Below are 24,188 nucleotides of genomic sequence, written 5' to 3'. Positions count from 1 at the left end.
TGTTATTACGTCTAGTGCGGCCCGACCGTGCGCAGTCCCGTCCAATGAAACGGATTATCGTACAGGACACTCTTGTTAAATATTAATTCGTTAAATTCCAACGGTAACAAAATTAAAATATTAAAAAAATCGACGATTTGAAATCGCTCGCTACGGCTCTCGTGATCACAGTTTACTGCCGTGTTGTATATAACGAGTAGTAAAAAAAAAAAAACGCCGAATTGTATTTTCAAGTAAATCCTCCTAATGCGGTTTACTGACAGTCGTCGCTTCGTATCGAGCTGCGCACGAGAAGAGCGTTGAATTGATCTCCCTGATAAATGCGCGCTACTGCAATAGATCGTGATCGATGAACGTATGTCAAACAGACGATCTATTTAATTTTCCATCGATTAAATGGATCTCGTTGAAACGTTTAGCTTATGCACACGAGTTGTTTTATTAATGTATACTACAGACAACACTACTGCAGCGACTATAATTATTATTACTGTCGTTTGACAGTATTTATTACGCGTTACCGTCGACCGTTGTCGATGGAACCGCGTTATTTATTTTCACGTCTTGTTAAGTACCTATACTAAATGGAATGCGCTACCATATCATTTTCCATAGAGTGATACGTAAAACTATAGCGAGGTATAAAACTGTGTTTAAATTTTGCTTTTAGACTGTATATTCTATTTTTTTTTTACTGAATAAAAAAAGACTGTACCCAACTAAAACATAAAAAAACAAACCACAAATAAAATTATACTATTAATTTTAAATTATATATACAAATTAATATACACGATGAATCCGTATCAATATAATTATTTTTAATAAATTTATTGGCAAATCATACTTCACATCTTCGATATTACGATACTCATTGGCATCATAATCGAATGACCCGCTGCCTATTCATGTATAAGAAAGCACTCTCACTATTTTATTATGTACATTTTTATAATTTAAATAATATTATTACGTGTTTGGATACCGTGTCTGGGTGTAAATTCGGAAAACGATACGATTAGCTATTGTTAAACATTAGACATTTCAGATTTATTCGAATGATAATATGACGGTTCGAATCGTATATTTCTTTTGTTAGAACAGTAACGCCAGAATAAAAAAACCAAAATATGCTTAAAAGTACACAGAAACCAGCGATATTTTTATTTTCCATTTTGCAATAATGCTATGTCTAATAAATTATCACTACACTACGGTTGTCGTGATTATTCGACAATCGTCTGCACCTGGTAAACGCGTGACAAGGGTGACGATGATGACTTGCCCACGCACATAAACAAAAATAAATAGATAATAATAAAAATATATTATGTACCTCATATATAATTAGATACATAATAAATATTTTAGTGCAAGAAACACTTATAAATATAATATCTGCCGTCGCGCACAGCGATTTCAAACCATTATTTAAATATTAGCGTATTCAACTTCATTAATATGCTCTTCGGATAAGTTGGATAATAATACTTATCTCACGATAATATATATATATATATAAAACGGGTACCTACATATATTTATAAGTACTCATGTCATCGCGTCTTGAGAGAACTATATTTAGGCTAATGGAAATTTCCTTAAAAACGATTATAATCATGCATACACACACCTACTCGTACACTCGTATAATATATAGATGGTGTTTGAAGAAGTTATATAGGCACCGGAAGTATAGTTCAACTTTAAAAAAAAAACTGATTTTCGAGCGATAACGTGTCTATTTAGCGGTAATTTGCAAACGCATTACGCACGATAGTACAATATTATATATTATGTATTATGTTGTTAATTATGCATGTGCACAAATCAATTTGAATAAAACGTATTGCAGACTATAATATTAACCATCTGGTAGATGATGACGACCTAAAAAATGTGATGTGCACTTAGAATCCGTTTTCGATTTAATAGAGCCGGTCAAAATAATATCACACCTACGCGTGCTGTAATCGAATTAACATTACACACAGCAAAAATATACATGAGCATAGTGCACACACAAACTCTACAACTACTACCTACTAATCTGATTTACGATGTTTAGCTGTGTCACCGTTGAAACGTTTAGAACGTTTGGAACTTTCTAAAAACATCATATTATTATTCTTCTGCTCCTGGAAACCTGTGACCGATACATCGGGCCACTGCTGTAGACTTATAAAAGTTTTATTATTATGGTCATAATATCGGAGAGAAAAATCGTAGTGCGAATTCAATACATAGAGCAATATTTATTCAAATCGTCGTTTATTTTCCTTTTATCATGATCATGTGTCTTTGTCGTTATAATTACATCTTTTTTTTTCTCCGAATAATGTAACAAGCGGAATGATTTACAAAAAAATGTTAACTTAGATATCATTGCTGCATCATCATCGCTGAGAAATAATAACACCTCATTTCAGATAATTAATTCATATTATTAACACCAAACTGATTTAATTATGTTGAAAAATAAATACTTCGCGAATATAGACACTATTTGTACGTGTTTTATCAATGTTAAAATACGTTTTATTCAAAAGTATTACTATTGGCGTCTTAATATCAATAAAATCACTATACGTAATGAGTACATTAGTTCAATAAGCATTCGCACACGTAAGATTAATGCATCTAAACAATACAATTTTTTTTTCGATCCAAAATTGTCAACTGTCGTATTTGTTAGTTTAAATGTCACGAACGTGTTAATATACTAATTTATGTACTGGGAAATAAGCAATCACGTAAGATAAAACGATTTTCAAACCATTCCTATAACTATTATTTCTGAATTTATATGATCACGGATCGTTTCTGGATCGTTAAAAACAAATTAAAAAAATAATGAAACATATGAAATTGAAAAGTACACGTATAATATACATAATATTACAGAGTATTGTTCGTGTACATGATTACTAGAAACATCGGACTACTTATATATCTAGATGCATTCTAAATTAATTATGTTTCTCAAGAGATATTTTTTTTGTTCCTTACCGTGAAAGTTCTTAATTATATTTATTTATAATGTGATTCTGAAACTAGTCTTTTAACTTGTGCGCGTTAACCCGTTAAGAACATTGCATAAAACGCATCTATGTACATAGTCGTAGTCATTCGAGGTAATACTATTATCTTCGTGAAATATAATTGATCTCTCTTACTTCCTTCTTCCCGCCACCCGTCGACGATAATACTTTTGGCCACGTTTGAATTTCATTCAGCCACGACATCAACATTATATAGAATATTCGCATGCATTTGAAAACCAATTTAAGAGATTCGCCATGACTTTCACTTGCAGTAGGTACACGAAAATGATTATTGTGCACTTCCTATTACAATATATCATAATACGTCACTGCTGAAATGCGTGATGATGGATTAAGTACACGAACAAAGTTTACTAAGGCGAAAACGCGTTCTCTTCGTTATACGTAATAAATACATACATACGGGGTGATTCGTTTAATTCATTTAATTCGTTTAATACGAAACACATATAATATATATACTTACAAACACGATTTTCTTACGTTTAACCAACCACTCTGTATATTAGCTCGTGTTTTAATCATAATAAACCATAGATTTATAATGCCATTGCACATCACGAATACAACGACTTAACAATAATCGCACAAATCGTTGTCCTCGTCGAATGTCAACACTCTGGGCCAACGTGATCGATTTTGGTATGAGCTTATTCATAACTATTTTTTTTCGGAAGGACAGGTTAGCTATTGGCAGTCGTGATCCTCGTCGCAATCGCCGTTGTGTTTCATACTTAACGACAAAAGATAATAGTGATGAAGTGTAATTATACTCGTACAATTCAATCGAAATTTGAGCATACGGTAGAAATATCACGAATAAAGCGTTTTCGTAGCTATTTCATAGAGTTGTGTCGTAGAACGTCATATTAGATGCTATAAAAACAGGGTATACTCTTGTATAAAGAATAGTTTTACAGAGAATAATTTCGGTCAACATTACATTACATATACATAAGTATTACACAAACTGTATCCTTTACAATATGGACGAAACGAAAAATCAAATAAAACCACATGTATTGTGCCGTGGTACATGCGCAAAATATACCTACATCGGATTATAATAACAGAAATATCGTTTACGCGAACGTTTTCGAACTCGGAGTACACCTGCTCGTTGAGCTATTGAAAAAACTGTTCATGTTCTATGTATGTTCGAAATATAAATTTCGCGAACTCTTTCTCTCGTTTTACCGCTGGCGGGCTTATCTGTTCGATATAATTTTTAGACGACACGCGGACCTACAACCGTCTCGAATACGATTTCTACACGCCCAGGGGTTTCAAAAACGTTGTGTTACACGAACATTACAGCGGGTATACCTAAACGGATACTGTACAATCATACTATCATAACGTAAGAAAAAAAAATAATGAAAATAATTAGATGGACCATTGTGCCTTTTATAAAACTTCAAATACCTTCCTTTCTACCTAAATATTACGGGTACAATTTAATTTAATACAGGAACAACTAAGAAATCATGTATTAAGTCGATTTCTGGGTCGTATCCAGTCCCGCAGTTGTAGTACCCCGTGCTTACCGTGTTTCGTCGGAAACTTAAAAAACTTAACAAATAAAACGATCTCTCTACGCTATAGCACATACATAAATTTATATACCAGTTACGGGTAGGTAATACTGTATTATGGCAAGATGATAAGAACGAGAAAAAAAATACAAAGAGGACAAAAAAAAACCGATACAGTGCAGTACCGGTAATGACCGGCTTCGACTTACCAAATATGGAAACCAGTATTTTCTTGTGATCGACTATATATCGACCAATACGCTGTTTTCAATCGATATTTATCATAATACACGCACTGCAGAAACGCTTTGGGTCGATCGACCGCCGTACGCGTACAATGTACATATACAGTAAAACTCGATTGAGAAGTTTTTCCACACATGATGTTACTTTTTGCCGACTCCTAAAAATATTTGCTAATCTACCTATAAATAAGTAGTCAATGTAAAATCATCTACCGGTTAGAACGTGAGTTGGAACGTTTTTCTACATCATATCGGGAAATCATGCTATTTTATTCATCAGAGTAATAAATAGTACCTATTAAATTAATAGTATAAAAATTTCAACTGATGGAAGTTTTCTACGAGTGTAAATCAAAATATAATGAGATGTTCGTTGGAAAATGAGTAACTACCACCCGGCGTAAGACTAAATGATGCCCAAAGCCAAAATGCCAACTGGCGGCTTTTTCATACAACAACTCGTAATATCATTATACTTAGAAAAAAAAAATGTTGTTCATGAACAGAAATACGAAAAAATTATATATTATGCTCAACTTGTATATCATTTGTTATCAACTAATTTTTTAGTCACGAGTCACGACGACTCGACGCGATCCTGATTGAACGATAATAAATATTTGGGAAGTATAGCAACGATAAAACATTCTACGCTAAACCATAATAAATATACTTATATTATTTTAATACACGGCTAAACGAAATAACCATAATTATTATCAATATTTCAATACAAAGTTATAGATATTTTTCATTAAAAAAAAAAAATATATATTACTTACATTATGTGCAAAATTGTAGAAAAAAAACAATTTTAGCGCCCCCCTGAAAATGGCGCCCTAGATGATCGCCTAAGTCACCTTACCCTCACGCCGGTTCTGCTACCACCGTTTTGTGTGATGATTCCGTTACATATATTCTAATGCTAGTACGAATTGAACAAAACGTGAAGTGCTATGGAATGCAAACTCCGTTTAGAACAACTCTGATGAAGGGTTTGCAGGAGAAAACAAAATAAAGAAGCTCCATCGTATATATAGTTTAAATGCGGTGTATGAGTTATTTTGGCTCCCATGAATTAAGGTTGAATTTTGATTGGTTACTGCATTATAATTGTTTTCACTTAAAACAATATTTTAAGACAGTCCCTTGAAAAGCATTTAAAAAGAGTATTACTAAAATAAGAATAGTAATTGCACGTCCGAGTTTTTTGATGAAAATATAGAATATGCATTTTTTATCAGTTATCCGGGACGACGATGACTATGACATTAATATTATGTATAATTTTTCCGGTTTCAGACTTTAATATGTGTTTTCAATTTTATTGCCTGACTCGTGGTGTAGTTTCTCATGGTTTCGGGTGTTGTAGATTTTTCCGATTTTCTTAAACAGTGTTCTTGAACAGTGACTGTTCCATTACATAAATAAGCTAATGAAATATTGCAGGAATACTGCGATAACGTGTTTGAGAAAAAAATCGACGACGTTGAGATAATCACTACGTTCCAACGAGACGCATTGTAAAAGGATTATAATTTATTTTAACGCAGAAACCTGATCTTAATATGTATTTAAGTATTTATATATATATATACGTATGCGTGTATGAATTCTTAAAACGGTTGCATCTGAATTGGGTCCCGAATTATTTTAGATACTACACTTGTTGGGTCCCGGATTTTTATAGGTACTACACTAGTTGGGTCCCAGATTTTTATAGGTACTACACTAGTTCCTGGATATTTTTTGGTAAATACTACATTATACTAAAATTTTTCTTCCCATTTTAACAGATTTAGAACTGTCTATAATCTATTTAGACCACAGGTATGGTTAAAAATGTTTTTTATGGTTTTTTTTTTGTTTTTAGTTATAAAAATATTATTAACCATACTTGTGGTTTAAATAAATCATAGCCAGCCCTAAGTCTGTTAAAATGAGAAGGAAAATTTTAGTATAATGTAGTACTTACCAAAAAATATTCAGGAACTAGTGTAATACCTAAAATAATTCAGGACCCAACTAGTGTAGTACCTATAAAAATCCGAGACTCAGCTAGTACACTACCTACGATTAGCCCCTAGTACTCGGAACTCAACTCGGATTCTCCGCTAAAAACGATTGATTTCCTCAAATTCTTTCGAGGTTACTTATAGTTTCACGTGTTTTTGAGTTATAGAAAGTAGAGGAACATTGTTGTCGCCGCCGTTAGTTTATTATTATTTATGAATTTGAACAGATAAATCTTAATTATCTTTTCGCTATATTTTTTTTTATTTACTATGTACGCATTAGAAAATATCGTATGTCTTGTCGGTGAATATTGTTAAATTGTTAAGCTACTATTCGGATTTAATTATAAAAGAAATAAAACTATATGTATACTTCTCCGTGTGGCACGCGGCCTTAACATTATTTTAAAATATTCTCTACACTGGAACAATTATAATTAATAAATTAGAAAAAAAAACATTATTTTACCTTTGATTTATTTATTTATTTTTTTTTTTACTACATAGCTAATTATTTCTTGTTTTCCGATGATAATTTTGCTTGGCGACGTATGATTTTTTTTCCTGTCAAGTCACGTTACACAGAAACTTTTAAACGTTTCAGGGAATACTTAGTAATTTTGAAATTCTTAAAATACTAACGTACCAACGTATAGTGAATTAGTATACGTTTCGCGAATAAATTTAACTTTTGAAACGGGTACTGCGCGAGAACGAATTCACATGGAGATAAATTACTTTTTAATATATCGTACAACCTTAGTCATATCGAACACATGCATAAACATATACTTGAAACATCTTAAAGACATTCGTGTAATAATATACTCACTTTATTACGATGCCTATACGTATTCATTTTCCTTATTTACGGCTGTTACAATTTATTGTTAACATTCGCTCGCATGTATTTTAGCCTTTCAAGGTTTAAAACGTTTAGAATTTATTTTTTTTTCGACTTTGTCCAATTTTTATTTGCTCGTGTAAGATTTACATTTATTTTTATAGATAAAACTACATGGCCAATCAGTTAAAAAATACTTTTGTCCGCGTACATATATCGTGTATGCAAAATAAAATATACAGGTATAGCCTAATCGTTGACCGCGACGGCTAAATAATATTATATTGCATTGATTAGTGTATGTGGTATGGACTCATACAGACCTTCTTTGAGGTGTAAACAACGATAACGACGGCAACGATTATCGGCAAAATAATTTACTATGATGTATTGTTCCATAGCCCAGTTACGTTGTTTTTTCGATTTGTTTCCCGTTTTTGGGTCGTCGCACGTTTCGTACTTACATTTTATAACGTCGCTGTTACGCACTCGTCCGTGAACGATACAATAACATCATCGTGTAATGGGTCCACCTGCAGTTGTAGTAACGAAATTAAACGGAAAAATGACAATAATAATGATGCGTATAAAAAACACACGAGACTTTGCGACAGTTTTAACGACTCCAGTTGAGCGCGTGTAAATGTTTAAAATGCAAATCGTCAAACCGTCGCGGGCTCAACTCGTTTCGGGCAGCAGATTTAACAATGTATGCACAGCGATGCGATTTTAACGACTCGAGGCTGTTATAATGCGTCCTGAAGTGTTTGTTTTTTTTTTATACGGAATCGTTTTTTCGCTTCTATGCAACGCACGAGCGTTCTCAACTTTAGACGAATAATGTATACGGGCTCTCGATCCGGACGACCGCTGCGGAGTACAATGATTGTGCGCACTGCGGGATAGCCGAAGTCAAAGCATTCAGTCGTACAAACGCTAACCATTTAATAATACGATGTTATAAACATAAGCTTATAAGTTTTTTCATAAGTTTTTATAAGTTTTTTATAATTTTATTATAAGTTTTGGTACAAGCGATATTTATAAATATAAAATGCTTCGACGGCCAAGGCTGAACATCCCTTTTTAACATTTAAACGATACTAATGGAAACCCTGTTTCGTGCCGTATAACATGTTTTGTTTGTCGTTCGATGATCACAATTTTTGTTGGTGTTATTTATACCAAAATATATAGTTAATTAAATATATCATTACTAAATAGTCAGAGGAACATTGAATGAAAAACAGTGAAACAAGCACTAATGTCAACAAATGCTTAAAAATATCGGAAGGCCCTTAGCGTACACTATGAATGTCGTCTAACACTAAAATTTCTCTTAATTATTTTTGCCTTTTACCGGTCAATTTTAAATGCACTAAAACATATTTATTTTTATAAAGGTTGCAGTCCAAGGGTTTTTGGCACTTCTCTGCATAAATATTACATAATAAACATAAACAACTCGTAATTTTAATCTAACCGCATATACATCTATTAAGTATATATTTTATTCTTTTTACAAATTTGACATGCGTATAATCGTATTACCGACGGTTTCATGAATGTAGATTTGCAACAAAAATCTAATTTTGACTTGATCAAATTCACACAGTCGAAACTCGCAACCATGCGCTGCCTCCCTACCACTTGGGCTACAAAAAAGGATTGAGTAATTCCTATAGATAAATAGCAATGCAACTTTAGAATTAAGTCGTTTATAAGAACTCCGAATAGGTCACACAGCCGCGTTATTTTCCCTTTGTGTGTATAATATCTCACAAGTATAAAAGCCACAAATCGCTTTATCTACAACGATTCTAAGCCACACTCGTGCCTTGGCAATATATTCGTATGTGACGTCGTTCAGAAAGGAACTAGGAATACAGCGTATATTATCCGCCTCACTAGATTCGTAATACACTTGATGATGTTCGCAGTAGGAGCAGAAGGATTAAATGACCAGAAATCATACGATAAATGACCAACTTGCCTTCAACAACTGACACTTACCCTAGATATTTATGATACAATTAAGTGCATATTAATTAACATACGCATTACTATATAGTCTATTATATACGTGTTGCAGGTGCGATACGAACGTTTGAAACCTTTCGTACAATTGTTGGTGACTTAGTATTTTCGGCCCGTACTGTATAATGCAATATATATACAGTATATATATAGTATTTTTTTTTAATTTAATTTAAATTTTAAACCAATCAAATATATTTTTACACATTAATGAATTAATAATACAATTTTTTTTTCGATTTATCTACCTCCTTTAATAGTAGCGTTATATTGAAAATAGGTAATTAATACTAATGACTACTGTATAATACGTATATAACTTAAAACTAATGTCCATAGATTGAGATACGAGTAACAGTGTTTTTCAGTGTGTGTGTATGTGTGTGTATGTGAGGTACCGGCAATAAAGTCATTGATGTACATGAAGTTGTCCCTCCCCTATTTCAACTGATACTATTAATATCTAAAATCTAAATAAATAATGAATACGAACGGCGACTACCAATAATAATAATTTATTATCTATGAACTAAATGATTGTACATCTATATTATGATAAATAATAGTCAATAGAATAGATAGAATATTAGAATTATATTTCTTTTCGTGTTTAGTTATTTTTAAGTCATATTTTATTGGTCTAGTAAGCTGTCAATTATATGACGTTATCATTAATCATATTCATATCTTCTTTGCAACATGTCCCTTTAAAGTTAGGACATTCATATATATTTTCATCATCTTGTACTCCTCCACATCCATACTTTTCATCCTCTGACAAGCACAAAGCACATCCTCTGACTTTGAACAAATTCTTTTTTGTCTGTCCACAATTCGCTTAATCCGGTTAATTGTTCTTCAAAGGTTCCAAGGAAGAGTTTTCCCTCTATGTATTTCTTCTCTTAGTTGTTTTGTTACCATGTTATTTCCATTACTTTTCCGTGTGTGTTGTTTCCACCATTTTATTCTTTCCTGAACTGCTTCTCATTTAATTACCCTATTTGTTTGAGAAAACTTTTCCTCGATTTTAAACGGAACTTTGCTAGTGTTATGTTGTACATTGGGTGTCTATAGTCAACTTGCATTATTGTCCTTTCGATATCTGTCGATATCACGTCTAATATGTGGTGGTGCTATCCCACTGAGCATATATAAGTTTTCTTTCTTGGTAGGTTTTAAGGATCCTGTCATTATTCGACGTGTTTCATTTATGTCTGTATCCACTTTTTTTATGTGTACAGAATTTCTCCACACTGAAAAAACGTATTTTTCCGCAGAAAAACATAGTCCCATAGCTGATATTCGTAATGCCGGGTTTATTCCCCATTTGGACCCAACTAATTTTCGTATTATTTCGTTCCTTGTGATTGATTTTTTTTGCGTTTTTCACAATGATTATTGTATGTAAGTATTCTGTCTAATGTTACACCTAACTATGTTGGTGTGTTGTATTCTTTGAGAAATTCTTTTCTACCTCCCACTTTGAAATGAAAACGATAACATAGGGTCATGTAAAAGCATTAAATCGGTAGCACTAGCCCAACTCTCAACACTTTCTCCACCTTCGTCTCTATCTGGGTAGCCTCAATTTATGCTCCTTCTATTAAAATCCTCTACCACTATATTGTCACTGAAATAAAATATTACGGTTTTATAAATTTGAATATCTGGTTAGGGGGTATATAAATCGATGTTAAATTGCATTTATCTAGTTCTATTCAAATTATTTTAATTCCATCTTATTCGGTGTATGATGTTGATTTGACTACTGTTCTAGGTCTCGCGAACACTGCGCTTCCGTTTTTACTGTGTGGTATTTCCACTATTAGACACATATCTTCCATTCTCGATCTTTCATAGTGTCTATCTTTGTGTGTTTCTTGTATACAAAATATGTCGCATTTGTTTCCCTTACATAGGTGTGCTAGGATTGCCTCCTTTAGTCTCGTTAATCCCTCAATGTTTACTGAAATCGTAATGAAAGCTGGCCCTGAGAAGGACCTTAATTATATAGTACTGCATTTATAAACAATTTTGGTAGAATTGGCCAATAAAATAAGAGTTAAATCTCTATGGAAACACATTAAGTCTTTCTTGAGCGCATCCATTTTATTTCATCGTTTCTAGGGGCACCACGTGGAAGTTTCTACCATGTCCCCATTATATTTCTATAAACGAATTTTGATAAATTATCATATTATCAATAGTGTTTTCATTATTTGGTTTTTGTGTCATCATAGTTTTAATTTAAATCTGTATTCATTTAAAATTTTAGACCGAGATGGATCACAAATCTTAATTTTTCATCAATTTTCCTTTTTTCCCAAAGTCTTTAGAAACATTTACACCAATAATCCATATTATTCTTTATCGCTCATGCATTGATGGGAAGCGATCGAGTGGATCTCGTTTACAGTCCAAACGACCGTATTGCGCACAGTTACGAACGTATTCGAATACTCGAACCTTGTCGTGTGAATACTCCGTGTACATATCATGCACTATTTTCAACAATCAAGTGTACACGACACAGGGTTTACGATGAGCCGAATAACGATGACAAGTCATTTTCGAGGTAAACCCGTGCGATGTTTTTTTTTCTACTCGGAATTTTCGGCAGAATGAATTGAGCGGAATGTGCAATTTTCCATCAACTGCAGTCTCATCTCCCGTGGTGCAAATTAAAACGCCTAAACGCGTAATAAAACAGTAGTTCGCGATTTATTAAATTTTATATATAGACACAGCCGAGACTTGAAAAACCCGGAAGTTCAAGCTCTATATTTGGTTATTCTTTTTATAATCACACCTTCACACAAAATATTATTCGCATGGTTTATGTATTCTATAACAGGATCAACGAGATAGTAGGACTGCCCTCAGAAACTCCACGTAGTATCTCCATGCAACCACTTGCCAATTTTCCGATAAATCTTCGTCATCGTACGTTCGTGTTATTTTCAAAATCGATATTGACCCAAGTATATCTACTATGTGTGTGTGTGTGTGTGTGTGTGTGTGTGTGTGTGTGTGTATACATATGTCTTTCCAAATCGTAAATTTATCGTAAAATATTTTTAAACATTTCGTCTGCAATCGCAGTCCGATACGTATGTACTTACAACCGTCGACAAAACATCACTGCTTTATTATTTTTCACACTGGTATTGTATGCAATTGTGTAGTGTAATGTCATTAGCTCTCGAACGCACAGAACCGATATAGTGTGACGTGCTTCTGGTCTGTCGGTCCGTCCACCTGTTGACGGTTCACAGGCGGGCGAGAGATTATTATTATCATGTCCAATACGCGCGTCTATCAAATCAGATCCTTATACGATACGACTGCGTACACTATTTATTATCGTTGGAAAGTACTTAACACTGTGCACGCCGTATATGGAATTAAGTTCTCGAACGAGTATTCAAATATATATTCCGGAATCGCGTTAGTGTTGTTCCGCCGTGCGGTGATTAACGCTCATGTCAAAGGGGTCGACCCGGTCCAAGGACTTCGGTCGCGAGCCGCAAACTTCGCTACCGAATTTTATAACAACAACACCATATAATACAATATGTACATCGAACGACGGACATAAACGATATACATTGAAACCTGACTTAACGCACACCCTTTTAATGGATAAAATGACCAATTACCGGCAAAAATAAATGTACTCCAACGTAATTCGACCTGTCCAAAACGGACTCTTTGTATTACGGACACGGACACTAATATTTTATCCCGGTAATTTCATAACGAACAAAAATCGTATTTTAAAACCAAGTAATATCGTATACATGTACAAACTACGAAACTGCGTCAGTACGGAGCGCATTTAGGTATACGTGAAAACGCGGATTACGACTGATTACATTATCACCGATTACGCGTAATCGCGATAACGTTAATTGCAACACATGATTGAATTAATTATCCATCACAAGTTGGTAATGACCAAATTGAAGTTAAAAAACAAACATCAATACTATCATTTTTTAAGAAATATTAATATTAAACTTATAAACATATAATTGTAATACAATAATAATGATAAAGATTATAATAATATGTACAATATTAATATTAATATGTGTATAAAATGTTAATTTTTCATTATAAGATAGATATGTTTGTAGATTAATTTTAATTTTAAAACACTGAAGCCTGTCTATAACAGACACCTTTAAATAACGGACAATTATTTTGGTCCCGTGACTGTCCGTTATACACAGGTTTCACTGTATATAATCGGTGTACACACGAAAACAAATATTAGATACACATACCGAACCAACAGATTTGTACCCATACGTCGTTGTAGTTAGTAGTGGTGCAGTAGTACTAGTAGTATATGACTATTATATATTATACAATATATCGACGCATCTTACGGTGTTCCATTTAAGATATTTGTAAAAAGAAATTATTTCGTTTAGTAAAGCATATCGCACAGAACGATTAGGTATAGTGATCTCCGCAAAATCGATTTTTATCTCTAGTATAATAAATATATATATTATCAACATGACCTATAACATTCTTCGCCTGCCGAAAACGTGTCTACCGACGAGACGAGCAATATTATTATTGTAGCTATACGCTTGTACTTGCATAGAATCGCACTTTTTTTTATATTGTCATTAAACACTTTCGCTACTTCGCGCATTACTTAATAATAATATATAAGTATAATAGAAGCGAGTATTGCATAAATTAACCGTTACGAACGAAGATTCGAAAACGGTCTGACGTTTCTTAATTAGTAATATCATCTCTTCCATTGCAATGTTGTCCGTCCTAATTCGACTGAATAAAACACATTTTACATTTTGTCTGGTTGTCACCCTATATTATTCACGGCACCACCGGCACTGTTGTTGCATGCCTTAAGTTTTTAAATAATTTTCAACTTTCTACGATAGGGTAGTCCAACCCGCGGCTCTCGATGCCTTTTTTTTAGCCCCCCCCCCCCCACAGTTAAATTAATTATTTATTTTATTAATTAAAAACTAAAGTCACAATAATATTTTAACAAAATTGTGATATGATCGTATAAATTTTACATTTTATATTTATAGTTTATGGCGTTTATGCTATAAAACATAGGAATACGACGAGAGTTCCCGTGATAAGACGCGATGGACAGCGTGAATTCTATTCACAATTGCGAGCATTAATAATATATAATAATGTGCGCATGATATAAAATTATAAAATAAAATATAAATAGACAAAATATAATATTTTTTTCTTCTGGTGGCCCCCGGTGTTTTTAAGAAAGTGTAAATTGGCCCGCGAACCACAAAAAGTTGGACCAACCTGTTCTACGGTATAAGAACCTCTCAAAACACATCGCGTAAATCATTTTTTTTTTTTTAGTACATCATTTTCGATGAACTTACAAACATCACACTTTTAGATCAATGTTGCATCGCGTAACTGAGATTTCAAAGTGAACGAGAAAAATAACCTCTGCAGTCAATACTGAAAAATATACGTGTAATGCCGTATACTATTTGTAGTATATATCAGTGATGACGAACCTTTTTTGGTTCAAGTGCCAAATTTTTCCAATTAAGGTTTTGAAAATCGTTCACGTGCCCATAGAGAATTATATTTTCTAAGAATCAAAATAAAATTACAGATTTATTACATTACTTTTATTAAATTTTAGTAATTCTTAGTGAAACACAAGCAGCAATTATTCATTGGTCAAAACATTTCTTTCTTTCGATTTAATTAAATTCATTATGGCGAATAAGCTATCACAAACATAAGTTGAAAAAAAATATGAAAGTATAAGGAATATTGTCATTTTTAAATTATATGAAATTTTTTTTTTTTATTTCTTATGACCAACATTTTATAAAGAGCATACTTTTTTTTTTTTTTTTTTTGTGTACAATTTTTAAAAATTTCAATTTTTTGTGCATTCTATTAAAATTTGGTAACTGCCACCTTTGGCACGTATGCCATAAGTTTGCCACTCCTGGTATATATGGATCTCGGCCATATCGTATTTGCCGCCGCAGACATTATTATTCGATATTGACTTATCGTGCAGATGATGTAGGGTGAAGTAAGGTATTTTCGTGGCATAAGCAATTTCGGTAAATTATCTGTTGATCGAATAATAAGGGATTACGTTATATGTTTAACAAATAATATCACATTTCATATGTCACGAAAATACCTTACTTCACCCTACACATAACATTATGCATCCGACGCTCGAAAACATTGTTTCCAAAAATCGAATTAGACGTATAGCACTATACAAGTAGTATCGCTACAATTTATGTGCGTTATCTTTCACGCTGTTTTCCACGTTGACTGGAAAAATGTTTAAAAAAATTCGGTATCGGACACTTACGAGTTAAGGTGGGTGTAGACTACGTGTGGTAAACTCTCGAACATTGGCTCGCGCCAAATGGAGACTGCATTGCTGCGTGAGCCAACTGAAAATTTGTCGCACTCGAACATACCGTGCGGCGAGCCAAATTTTGTAGGTCTCTGGACGGGCGGCAAAGGAGTTTCATTTAATTGCTCACGAGCAGTTTAGACGGTTCGATCGCATGTTAAAATTCGCTCGCGTACCACCATGGATAATGAAAAGTGTCGTGTTTTAATTAAATTGCACGGCGCTAAAGAGTTTTTGTGGAACAGTAAATCTCCGACTTACCACAATAAATCTCTAAGGAAAGACGCTCGGAACGAAAATAAGTTCAGTTATGCATTTACCTGTTCCCGAACTCAAGAAAAAATTTTTTTTTTTTTTATAATGCGATACACCACGACGAAAGCGGCAGCTGCACGTGAAACGTCCATAGTTGATACGTGACAAATGAACGGGATCGTTCGGGTGAGGCTGCCGCGCTGTTATAAAAGTTGTTACGTACAAATGGCTCGCATGGCAAACGAATGGTTTGCCGCGGACGAGTATGGCTTAGTCCATGCGCACCTTTAGTTTCACGCGTTATAATCCGTACTCGGCGACAACGACGCGTTCGCGTGTCATGTCCGCAAGTACAACAACAATTGTAATGATTATATATTCGCTCGTAATCGACTCGGGCCGATCTCACGACCGAATATAAACGCGCTGATGGTCCTTCACCCGCAGGAATCCGACGCGAACATATGGCGCGCGTGCGCACGATACAACGTGTCTGCGCGATTTTTGATCGTACATAATATATTACATGCACGTGCGCTTATCATTTATCTTCCGGAAGATCTGCTACAGGTGGATTAATGGCGTGTACAACGTACGCACGGGATTGCATCACGACGCGAGAAATTCGACAACACACATCTGTTGTACACGTATATGTTAATACGTGTACGTTTAATGCATTAGTGTCGCCCGAATGTTTATTGAAACTCGCGGTGAGGCGTGCGCCTGTATTTTGGGTGAAGCCGAAAACGGAATGTGCCGTCCGAACATTTCTGTCTCGATGTCACGATGGTCTACGACTATTGGTGGTGGTTTACGACGACGGCGTTGTGTCAGATTCCCAAGAATATTTTTTCTCTTTCACGTGGGCGATTTTTGTCTCCAACTTCGACGAATTATTAGACGCCAGTACATTATCGAAATATCGCGTCACTCGTAATCCTTTAAACGTTTTTTTATTACTTTAAACCCTTACCTCTCCCATCCATCCGATTAAAGAAATACCGCTTAACGCCGCGATGACCCGGTCTTGTGCTGACGCCCATCGTTCTAATAATACTTCCAAAAATGGATCGAAACGACTACTCGAATTCTCTACAACAAGACGTTTGAATTTTCTACAAATACATATTATGTTGTTATCGAGTATATTTACTAAGGTTTCTTTTAATTTATGCTAATCTTTTTGAGAGTAAAAATATTTATTTAACCTGACAATTATTTATACACGCGCCGTAGGGACACTCGATAACGATCGGATCGAATATTAAAGAAGGCCACAGCCATCATGTTGCATTACATTATTATATTACTATGTATACCGGAAAGTTAGTTACAAGTTTCTTTTTGTAATTTCTCAACGGTCATTTGGCATTGTTTACGGGATGTTGAAACTAAGTTGAGACGACGACCACAACTTACTGTGAAAACCGGTTTGCATTTTAATACAATATGAAAATCGCCGTATATTCCAGACCGGTTCGAATCAATTATTTTTTTAATATTGTTACATGAAATTCGATGCGAAAGAAATCATTTTTCGTGTTGTTGGTATAATATTGTTATTAAGTGCGGAAAAATCGTAACGACTACGACGCCTATGATGTACTCGTATGAACGTATCAAAACGATAAGAATCGTATTCGATTTTGCATCGTTTTTTACAAGTCGCGGTACATAATGAAAAAAATGAAAATACAATTACAATACGGTTTATAAATGACGTTCTGAAAGTACCGAATTACCGTTGTACCATTTATACTGTAAGACACAACAAGAGTATTGTAAGAAAAATATATAAAAATATATAATATTAATTTTGATATCATCCTTGGAAATGCAGTAACTTTTTCCGTTTCCGATATGGATACAAGCAACAGTCTGAGCGAATGCGTTCATAATATACATCGGATATCCGCGGCGTATCGTGAAGTATTATATTATATAAAAAGTACTCAATTGCGAATCACGTAGCGGTAATAATCGTAAAAATCTACTCTACGCAAAAGTCGGTGAAATAACATCGTTATTGTGACGAAGGTTCGCGTGTATAATACAATAATATTGCGATGGCGGACACGTACATTCAACGCACGTCTATATGTATACAATACGTAAAGTTTGGTACAACTATCCTCGGTGTTCGTGCGCGTTTCTTGCGTCGCCATAAGACCTGTATTTTACATTATCGCATAGGAGCAGGACTTTTTCGAAAAAAAAATAAAAAAAAACGTTCTACGCGTTATGGTGTGCGAGCGCGTGACATACCGTTAAGGTATAGTTAAGGTTATCTATATTATATATGATTAATAACATATTATGCGTATGCGTCCGGTCACCACCCGTTTAACGTGGTATAATTATTGTTAGCAGCTGTTAACGTACTACTTATTTACTTTTCGACGGAGGCGACTTTTTCTAGAAAACGGTAAACATTACGTGTGCGTAGCAGAGTTTAACGATAATAATTGGATTTTATACGTTCGTATAGTGATTGTTATTACAATTTTTAAATAAGTATTTTTACCGAAGAACGAGTGTCGTATACGCCACGCAAAGGCTTGGCGTATAACAACATGAAAACGAGGTATTATTGGTTGTCGGGCACTCTAACTGTCAAACAAGCAAGTAAAGGAAAACTTAATAATTACCACCTTTTCAAGTATAAAATACTATCGAATGTTAGTTTTATATCCTCAAGTGTTTGAAAAGTAATTTAAAATGCTTATGTACTATTGCAAACATTTCGTGGACACTGTCGTAGATAATCGCGTTGAATTGTTTAATTATGATGCTAATGCATAAACTACGAAACATAACAAAAGCTAGTTCAATAAATAACCGATACATAAACATCTCTGTGCACATAATATTATCGTTCGAAATAAGCGGTAAACGTACTAAAGATTGTAAAAATAAAATTTTGTTTAACTTTCCGAAAACGTATCGGACATTGATTTGTCCGAGCGCGGGTTTTTAATGCGTTTCCAGAGCAAATGGATAAATATGTGTGTACACAAAACGTGCATTATACGTGAACGACCGAGTGTGGACGAGAAGACCCGCGGGCGTTGTTCAGGCCTACGAGTGCAGCGAACGCAGTGGGATGACGAGTCGCGCCCACAGGAGCTTCGGTACTCTGTGTTCGCGCGTGTAAAAAAGTGTACGACCGCGTTCTGCAGTGACTAGGGTACCGTCGTGGAGGAGAGGCGTGTGCGGTATGCGATAATAATAATCGCCCAGCCATCGATGTCTGAGGCGAAATGTTTGCCCCGTTAGTATCGTCCACGAAGCCGAGTCCATCAGGCCCGGAAACCGATACGCACGTCTGACCCGCGACAAAGTCTCTGAACGCGCGGTTTCCCCAGAGCGGGTTCGTGTGAACGTCGAGAGTCGCAATAGTCGTAACGAAAGATGATCACGAGCTATATTTTTAAAACACGTTTCCTGGAGTACTGGTTTTTCGATCGAACAATTAGGGTCACAGTTGTCGGGGTTCCGTGAAACACTGTTTCCTAAAGGTTCCGTAGTCGTAACATTTCGAGAACCACTGGCAAATGAGTCGAGTGCTTGAAAAGCGCGTATCATGGTGTTCGGTTTCATAAATTCCCAATCGCACGTCTATCACCCATGTAGTGTTGCGGCCGGTTCACGCGTTCTCCGAAGCGTTTACGCAATGTACGTATAGGTAATACACGGTGTAACGCGGTAATTGGACACCTTAAGTACACCCGGTATAGTTACAAGTCGGGTGAGTCGTGAACCTTTCAGCAAAGTATTCGTGGGACACCTGTTACACATCCTGCCCCGCATAGATTTTTCGAACAACGCACGAAACACCGTCGAGTTGCCAAAGTCGCGTATATGAAAGCAATAAGTTCTCGTAATTGTAATGCACATAGATTTCAAAGCACAATGCATTTTATCTGCCCATTTCAGTTAGCAATAATGAGCCCATACAGGAATAATGAACGAGCGTTAAACAATGTTTTTGGTCCAATTAAAAAAAAAAAAAAAGTCTAATTATGTCGTGACAGTCAGTTAGTCTTTTTGAATAATTTTCCAAACACATAATGTACTCGTGTACTAAGTAGCTGTACTGCGACTTGTATTTACGACACTGTCCTTCGTAAATCAATTACGTAAAATGTTTGATGGCCCGATAGCAATGCCATTCATAGCTTTTATTTTCAACGCGGAGTCGCTGAAATTGCTACTATCAAACGCTTTTTCATCGCATTTCTCATGCCTGCCGTGCGAGATCAGTAAGCATGTTTAGTCATAAAAATACATGGGACTCGATTGTTGAAACGTATTAAAAAATTTACCGGACTGGATTCGCACGAACCAAAAATAATCTGAGACTCATTCGATGCCGTCCAACACAATTCGGTCGCGCTTCGTGCGGCGGTTATTTTAGGTTTTAGGAATACTAGAACTATGGACGCAGTGGTCTGACCGGGGGAAGAAAATAAAATAATAAAGCGGTTAGAGATCTCTTCGGAAAACAATGAACAGGACGAGAAACGCAAGTACTCGATTTTTGTGTCTTCGGTCTAATTGACCGTACTTAAATAATTGTCACACGGTACACTTCAGTTAAACTAACTACCTATATAGGTGGGTAGTTACGGAGTTTCAGTATTCCGGTAGAAAACAACAAACAATCGCGTTGCGTACATTATACCGCAGTCTGTACACAATTATCAAGAGTTCCGGTTCATATAATGTACTATTTCTTCGAAATAATACATTTTTGACGTTTGTTTTATTTTATTTTTTTCGTATTTCGTTAACATTACATTTCACTTTCTTCTCGCGCGTGCACTACCAGTATTATAGTACAACTCTACGCGAATACGTTTATTTTTAACAATACCGTTCGATATTATTATGTAACGATTTGTGTTTAAGTGTATAGGCGTCAGCGTAATATTATTACATTATTTAATTCATTCGTAAAAACGCATGGTCCAAAGGTATGTGATGTGTATATCAAAAGCGAAAATCGAAAATTTATCATGTAAACTCACATAAAAATTATACACTGGATATAATTACACACACGGTGCACATAGTAGGTACGACATTGATGTTAACAAACCGTACGTCCTGTTTCGTATATAATGTGTGTGTGTGTGTTAGTGTGTGTACCACAGTAATAGTAGTCCGGGTGGCGTGTGGGCAGATAAAACCTCGCTTAAACCAGTCGTTAACAATACATATACATATATATACACAAATGGCACGAGACTTATGACGATAAAAGTGAACTCGTTGCGTAATTTGGAAGTCCTTAAAAAAAAAATCAAATATCACAATAACACACTCTTATACCTATCTAACCTATCTCGTCCGAGAGTAATTGGATATACGCCCCTCACAGCCGTGCCCAAGTTGGTCGTCTTCAAGCCAAATTCAGCATCGAAACCAGTAGAAAAAAAAAACAAAACAAAAAAAAAATCCTAATAAGATTTAATGACCTGCGCACGCCATCGCATCGATCCGAAGACGGAAGATAGTAAACTGCGGCAAAATTAACCTTTTTCTAAAAATCGATATGTAAACTGCGGCAAGAAAACATCATACGATCTGCGACAAAACCTTTAAGGTACGTTATACCAGCTGTAGCAATTCGTTTTATATTCTATATAGTATGTAATATATGCCTATTTGTACCTATGTACGTATATTGTTTAATTATTTATGTTATGTTGCGTCTTGCATATAAAATGGTAAGGTAAATCCAAATTTATTTTAAAGTTTTAACGAAACATACTAAATATTGGTTCCTTTACTTTTGATAATACTAGTTAGTACCTACTTATTAGTGTTAGATGTCAGTAGAAGTAGTTAAAAGTTTCATATTTAATGTGAATTTCATATTCAACGTGATGGAATGTACAACAATATTTAGTCAGAATAATAAACAATTCATAGTGTCAAACAATTTCAAATTCAAATTTAAACATGAATCAAAAATAAGTAGTAATAAACGCAAGACACGCAAGACGCAACATAACATAATTAATTAAACAATATACGTACAATAGGTACACATGGCTACACATTACGTACTATATAGTACCTATGTAATATCGTTGATATGTACAGTAAATTTCAGCAGCTTGTATAATGTATCTTATTGGTTTTGTCGTAGATTCTATAATGTTAAATTTTTACTTGCTGCAATTTACATACCGACTGTCGATCGAAAATTGAATTCCAATAATTCAACTGTTATAATATAGTAAGTATACTACAATTTTTAAACGTCGAAAACGAAAAAAAAATCAAAGATTATTGTTCTCGTTCGTCGACGCGCGTTAATATCGGATAATAATATGTACATTACATAATATAGAATGTCGCTTTATCGTATATGCATATTATTATAATGTTGAAGTGAAAAACCGATGCACATATTTTTATATTCCCACACAAACAGAAATTTATAAATACGTCGCCCGCGTATGCGCGCATTTTATTTCTGCTACTCGCAAAGTAATTAGATGACATTTTTTTTCTCTTTCCAAATTATTTGTCGTTTGAATACGTATACCACATATTATATATAGAATGTCCAACATGAATTAACTACTTATCGCAGTGTAATTTTTTTTTTAACTCGGACTTGATTTATTATTTCTATAAAAATTGAAAATACAGTACAAGTTCTTACATCTTCAAACGTTTCATAACATTATTATGCAAAATATATAGTTATTTTTAAAATATTTTCACCAAAAAACCTATATATATATAATTATTTAATTGAATATTAATAATTAACAACTATTAATTAATGCAGATTTCGGTTATATTTCTTGACACATGCTAGGTAAATATTATCAGCGTACGGTAAATCTTTGTACTGGATATATACATTATACAAAATAATTACGAGTTCGTGTTACAACAATTTTTTCATATACGAATAAGCGAATCGCAACAAAAACATGAAAATAGTGGAATCTAAAATAATTATTTTCTGCATTTCTTACATATTAAATTATTTTGTAATACGTAATTCTAATCATCCAGTATAACAAACACTAACGTGAATACCTAAAGAGAATACACCGTGTTTCATTCCGGTCACGGACCCCACGGCTCACGTGATAGTGATGGAGGTGGACGACTGCGACCTTTTGAAAGGATTTTTTACTTACGTAGCTCGCAGTCGAAATGGTTCACTACACATTTCGGTTCGCGCGCACGATCTGCGGCGACAGTCCCGCGTGTAAGGCGACCGCGTTATAGGTTAAGTTAGAAAACGCTCGTGGTGCGCGCAAAAACCGAAGCCGATAAATCACCAGGCGCGTTCGGGCGAAAATTGCAATCCGATTCCAGTAATAATAAATAAAATACTTACGTATCATAATAAAGATAAGTACAACTGAAGCCGGTGCAATTATATTTACAATGCGTACAAAAGAGTATACAATCTGCACGACGCGGTCTCGGTCCGGTGAAGAACCGGGACACACTGCATATCATTCGCAAACCAACGACGCCGTGATATTATATTGTTTTTGTGTTCTACACGCGCGTGCGCATTGACAATTAGTCGAGATATAATTATTATTATTATTGTTAAACAGGGTCATTCGTTCAGAGCGAGATCTTCATCGCAACGGTCGAAACCGCTAGAACATAGGTTAACGCGAATTATATTTTTGTATAGTAAAATGTCCGTCCATTCGTATAACAATTAATTATTTACTCCGGATTCCAATAATTCGCAGAGAAAACGCGTTCTATTGCG

General features: G+C 34.6%; 1 protein-coding gene across 4 annotated transcripts in view; it reads left to right on the top strand.

The window, feature by feature from the left end:
- Positions 1-24,188, top strand: part of LOC112684405 — an 88,820-nt gene that overhangs the window by 43,220 nt on the left and 21,412 nt on the right. The gene's annotated exons all lie outside the window — the stretch shown is intronic.

Source organism: Sipha flava, unplaced genomic scaffold (genome assembly GCF_003268045.1).
Source record: "Sipha flava isolate LNK unplaced genomic scaffold, YSA_version1 249_pilon_pilon, whole genome shotgun sequence".
Taxonomy (NCBI): Eukaryota; Metazoa; Arthropoda; class Insecta; order Hemiptera; family Aphididae; genus Sipha; species Sipha flava.
This window is presented reverse-complemented; position numbering and strand designations above follow the sequence as displayed.